We start from the raw sequence: 5,975 nt of genomic DNA on the forward strand, positions 1-5,975 counted from the left end.
ACAACCTTTCACAGTCATGAATTCCACACTTAACGCTCTGGCAACATTACCTCAAACCCACACTGTGTGGATTATGTGGAGGACTCTATAAACTATAAAACTTACACAACATTTATTATTTTTGTGTACTTTAATTCAAGGGACAGCATTGAGCACATTGAGATGGTCTTCTGATCTATTTTTAAGAAAAGGTCAGCTAACATGAGATATAAGAAGAGTATTATTCTGAAGTTACCATTAAGCTATAAGTCAAAAGAGAAAATCTTGGTGTCAAAAAAATTGTTTGAAAATTTTACCAAGAAATAATTTTTATTAAATATATAAAATTTTCTATATTATGCAAAACCAAAAGATATGCACATTTAAATTTTACAGAAATTCAGAGGCACATTTATTTTACTTAGGTCACTGTTCGATAGGAGACCATATCCTGTACCCCTCTGCCAGGGATGATGTATTATCTGGCTCAACCATGAGTCTGGAGTTGGGCCTCAGCAGAAATAGCCTGCAGTTATTCCTTTTAAAAGTTATGTGACTTTGGGCAGTTACTTTTCAACCCTGTGCCTATTTCTTCATCTGCCCAGTAGGGATAAAAATCCTTTACTTGTTTATCTGGTGACTGATTTTTATTAAGAACTGACATCCTCGACCCAAGGACTACCCCAGGTTCAGCACTCCCCATAAGAATAGCTAAGACTTTTATTGCAAAATCTTTGTAATTCAGCTTTTTCTCTGCCTAATCTTGCATTCTTTACCCCTCAAAGATGTTGTTGCCAAGAGCCCTTCCCAACATACCCACTGTACACAAATCTCAGTGTATCAGAGTCTGATTCCTGGGAACCCAAACTATAACACCCCTTTTCAGGAAAAATGGACAAAACATCTATGTCATAGAGGTTTGCAATGCTAAACATATCTTCTAGAGGTCATGCAAATCAGGTAAAACAACAAGAAAACCTTGGTGATCTAGTTTCTAAGTCCTTCAACACCTTCTGTTCTGGAACCTTAATTAGAGCAACTTAACTCAAGAGGGTATGACAGAGTTTGCCATGAATTGGTGGTCCTCGCTCCCAGAAGCAATTCCAAGCATTTACTCTTTTCTCTAGATTTGCCTTTCTTTTCCATGTCAGTTATTGGTGCTTTCCCTTCCAAATATGCAAACCATCCATGTGATGAGAGCTTGGTGTAGCCTCACCTGCAAGCATAGATTGCATGCCTGGCTCTAGCAACCCATGTTCTAACTTTATTTCTCATTCAAGCTCTGTATGCCATAGTCAACCCTATTTCCTCACTGCCTTGATGTTCAATAAAGATCAGAGAGCTATCCATCAGAGAGAATGGGAGAACTTCAAGGCAGACCTAAATTGGCTCAAAGAACAAGTACCTCAAATGCTAGAGGATGAGTTCATTTTTCAAAAAGAGATCCAGAGAACTCCTGAGTGGCATATAAAACTCTATTTCCAGAAATGGAGTCTTTCAGACTGTATTTAGCTCAGAACATTATCTCCTCCCATTTTACTACCAGTTTTTTGTTTATTGTCTCTGGAATCTGGTTCTAGCAGCCATCCAAGAAAACTGTGGGAACGTCTCAAAGCTGTTACTAGTTATTCACCTTCACCACTGCTTCTACATTCTTAAGACTCCAAGAGCCTCAGTCAATTAGGGGTAGTGGATGGTGACCATCCAGACACCCTTTGCCACAACTGCTGTGTTATGGCCCCAGCCTTGATTTTCCAGATAAAGGTGAAAGTCAAGTGTAAGAAAGTGTTCCGTTGACAGTGCTCACCTTGGCTCAATAGGATCTTAGAAGCCCACAGGTCATAGGCTGAGTTCTTAAACTGTAGATTTCAGTAACAGCACAGACAAAATGTTACTAGTTCATCTTGTTTTTAAAAGGGCTCAGAACATGTAAACTTTTAAATAAACACCTCTATTCTATGATCCTCATTTTTTAAGTGCCTTTGTGAGAACTGCTTATTTTTTCTTCTGTTCTTGCCACACCAAAAGGGAGTTGTGCTGTTGAACTCCCTTCATGCCTGAGACAGATCCATCCAAGAAGCAATACTTTGAACAATGTAAAGATGGCTATAAATGTTATATTGTATGTTTTCCCTCAGAACTTTAAAGAAATTCCAATATTTCTAGCTTGGTTGTTTGGATTTTTTTCCCCTGATTTGAGTGAGTTAGTTCTGTTTCTTTCTCTCTCCCTCAACAAATTTCTTAGGAGGTCAAGATTTTTAAATATTTTTAGTCAATAACAAAAGAAATGTGAGTGTACTTAAATGAATAAGATATTTATTTTTATGTTGTATACATATCATGGCTCCTCTTCAATTAAGGTAAATATATTTGCTTCTTTCTGTGGATTATTTTCCTAATTTTTCAGTGTCACATGATATTAAGTCATGGAGCAAAAAACAAATCTTTAAGTGTAGTTGGAATAGGACCAAGGGATCATTACTACTGTGTGCTGGAATCCCCTTATGATCAAAAATCAAAACCGACATAAGATGAATTGAGCTAAAGGGTTAATAAGATGAATTATCAGCAATGGGTTTAAACTGGATCTGGTTTTCCTGGATTTAGAATAAACCTAACTGAAAATGCTTTTTTCTTTTTTTTTTTTTTTTTTTTTTTTTTTTGAGACAGAGCCTCACTACATTGCCCAGGCTGGACTTGAATTCCTGGACTCAAGTGCTCCTCCCACCTCACCCTTCCAAGAATATGGGACCGCAGGCATGTTCTACTTTACTCAGCTCTTACCAATATCTTTTAATGTTACATCAATATTTTTAGATAATAAACATTATATTGTTGAATAAATTTTATACTCTAAGTTATTTTTAATTAGGAAGAAACTAAGGAGAAAAGGTTGAAATGATCTTTGTCCCTCCTATTACACCTGTAATTACATTTACAATCTTAGGAAAATATGTTATAACTATAGGAAAATATTTTTAGAAGCCAACTTGGATGAATCCTGGGGAGCTCCAGAAACCTTTCACAATTTTTTGATAATGGAAATAACAATTTATAGTTAATGTTTGTTTCTTCATGCCTGTATTTGCAGTATTTCTCTGGGAACAGAGCTGTAGAAAAAAAAAAACAGATTAAGAAAGTTTAAAATGGCTCATGTAGGTAATTTTTAAATCTTTAAAAGATATTACCTATAGCTAGATTTCCTCATGTTTAATTCTGCAGCTAGGATATCAGCAACCATACAAGTCCCTAAGAGAGGCAATGAGATCTATCAGAGCAACAGAATAGGAATCAGGACATGCGAACATGACGGGGGCCCTGCCGTAAACAAGTTAGGATAACCACTTAAGTCACTTAAGTATTCTGAGCCTTGGCAGGGTGTGGTGGCTCACGCCTGTAATCCCAGCCCTTTGGGAGGCTGAGGCGGATGGATCGCTTGAGGTCAGGAGTTCAAGACCAGCCTGACCAACATGGTGAAACCCTGTCTCTACTGAAAATACAAAAATTAGCTGGGCGTGGTGGCAGGCGCCTGCAATCCCAGCTCCTGGGGAGGCTGAGGCAGAAGAATCACTTGAATCTAGGAGGCGGAGATTGTAGTGAGCTGAGATTGTGCCATTGCACTCCAGCCTGGGCAACAGAGCAAGTCTCTAAAAAAAACACAAATACAAATACAAATAAAAAAAGTACTCTGAGCCTTGGTTTCTCAATCTATAAAATGACTGCCCAGAACCCCTCCTCCTCCAGCATTATGCAGTTTCTTATTCATTTAACAAAACTTATTAGAGCCTATTAAATGCGAATTTGCTTTAAAGAGATTATTTATGTTGCCTTTGTTTAATATAATGCCAATGCCAAATATTACATATTTATATAACGCTTCACTTCTCACATCATCCTTTAACCCTCAAAATAATCCTATTTAGATAGATCAAACATTTCCAAGATCATTTTTGAATGAGTAAACATAGACACAGAACAACTAAATGACTTGTCTAGAACCAGAGCAGCTAGCAAGAGAGTCAGTTCAAGATTTGGGTCTCCAGTGTCCAACAGACTAATCTCTTTTTTGGGGCACTCTTTGCACAAATAAAAGTACCTAGCTGTATGGCTGCCTTCTTCCTTCTTTACTGTAAGATTGTCTTGTATCAGCTAGCTGTCCATATGTTTTAGGACATCTGCTGACAGTTATTTGTATACAGTTACTTGAGACTAGGGCTATGGTTTGATCCGAGTCTCTCCTCCCACAATGCAACGACCTTGGGCTAGTGATCCACCCACAGAATAAAGATCGAAAACCTTGAGGATATTCTTGGCATCAGGCTGTGTTACTGCCTGGGTATGTTGTGAGGGAAACTATCTGTGGAGTCCTTGAACACAGGAGGAAACGACGGATAAGGCCAATAAACTTTATAAATAGGCTCTTACCAAAGTTTCTTTCAGAAGAAAAAGAGAGCCTTCCAATCCTTGCTTTTCTTAAAGCGATTTTTGACTAACATCTCTTGGTTGTCAAGGACACAATAAGGTCATTAAAACTGTCTTCATGCTCATTTCCATATTATATTCCCAAATGGCAGAGCTGGTGTCAGATTCCTTGAGGTACAGGGGGAAGGGAATAATAGGAGACTTGCAAAGGCTGGTGGAGATACTAAAATAGTCCATGCACTTTTTGTATATCAAAAATTATAAAAAGTCACACTTTTTCTGGAGCAAATAATATCAACAGGGAAATTTAAGCTAAGATTTATCCCCAGAATTTGACTAGTCCTTTCAGCCTATTTTGATATTCTTTTTATGCCCCATCATTCAATCCCAAGTAGGGAAACTGATCAAACCCATTCTGCACATTCCACTGAGCCCACAGATTCAGCCTCCCAGCTGCAGTGCTAACCTCACAAATTCAGACTAGCTCCAGTTTACAAAAGTGGAGCAACTTTCTTGAATGGAGGAATACCCCAAACATACACACTGTACCTAACTTGCCTGACTTTTGCAGCTCCAGCCTTTTTTTCCTTTTTTTTTTTTTCCGCTGGCACCATTTTTCTGTCCAATCAGAGACTCTTGGCTGAAAAGGATTTTCTCTCTATACTCTTCCACCTCCTTCTCCATATCACAATTTCATATTCATATTCAATACTGCATTACAACAGTTGCCTGATTTCTGTCAAGGTTCTGACCATAATGAGGCGCCAGGATATAGTCAGATTTTCAGTTGGAAAAACTTGGCTTTATGCAGTCTACATGTGAAGAGTTTGGCAGATGAAACTTCAGAAATACAGCCAATGAGGCAAACATTTAATCTTGGAGAAAGCCCTTCACATGAATGCAGTTGACGTAGAAGAAAGGAAACCACAAAAATAACAGGGCAATAACATTAAAGACTGGGTTTACTCACACCAAAAGAAAAGGAAATTCAGAGCTGACTTCCACATCCCTTCTTACAATTCATCGCCACAGGATGAAATATGCAGATGCTGTTTTTTTTGTGTGTGTGAGACTGGAAAAAGAGCAAAAATTTCAAAATCAGATTAAGACAAATGTAGTAAAATGTCTGGTTATTCTTTGCACTGTGATAGTTATCTTTCATTTCAAGTTCTTTAAATACTTTGCAACAATTAGTCTCCCCATTTCATAACTGGGGAAAATGACATGCAGGCCAATAAAGTAACTCCTGCTAACACATAGAAAATCAGAGCCACAAATAGAATTGCAACTTTTTTTCCACAACCTGTTACAAAAGCCATTTTCTTGATAGCATGCTCTTTTCAAAAAGAAACTAGACTCAAGCCGAGTTTGGGGGATAAATCTTAGCTTGAATTTAGATTCCAGAACTTTTATTTAAAAGAATTCAATCAGTCAGAGATACTCTAACATCAATTGTTATAATAGTACTTTGAAAATGTATGTTTTAAGCCAGACTTTATTTGTAATAATGTGAAAATTATTTGGTAATATTTCTTTCCTCTTAGCAACACACCTTTTAGTTCCAGTAATTCAAT

General features: G+C 37.5%; 1 long non-coding RNA gene across 1 annotated transcript; it reads right to left on the reverse strand.

Annotated features, from left to right (window-relative positions):
* Nucleotides 1–402: 402 nt before the first annotated feature.
* Nucleotides 403–3,627, reverse strand: LOC144340275 (uncharacterized). Its single transcript, XR_013416188.1, has 3 exons — nt 3,551–3,627; nt 3,168–3,228; nt 403–3,089 (listed from the first exon to the last, which is right to left on the reverse strand). It is a non-coding gene; the product is annotated as an uncharacterized LOC144340275 (long non-coding RNA).
* Between the last annotated feature and the right edge of the window lie 2,348 nt (nt 3,628–5,975).

This window comes from Macaca mulatta, chromosome 4 (assembly GCF_049350105.2).
Source record: "Macaca mulatta isolate MMU2019108-1 chromosome 4, T2T-MMU8v2.0, whole genome shotgun sequence".
NCBI classification, from domain to species: Eukaryota; Metazoa; Chordata; class Mammalia; order Primates; family Cercopithecidae; genus Macaca; species Macaca mulatta.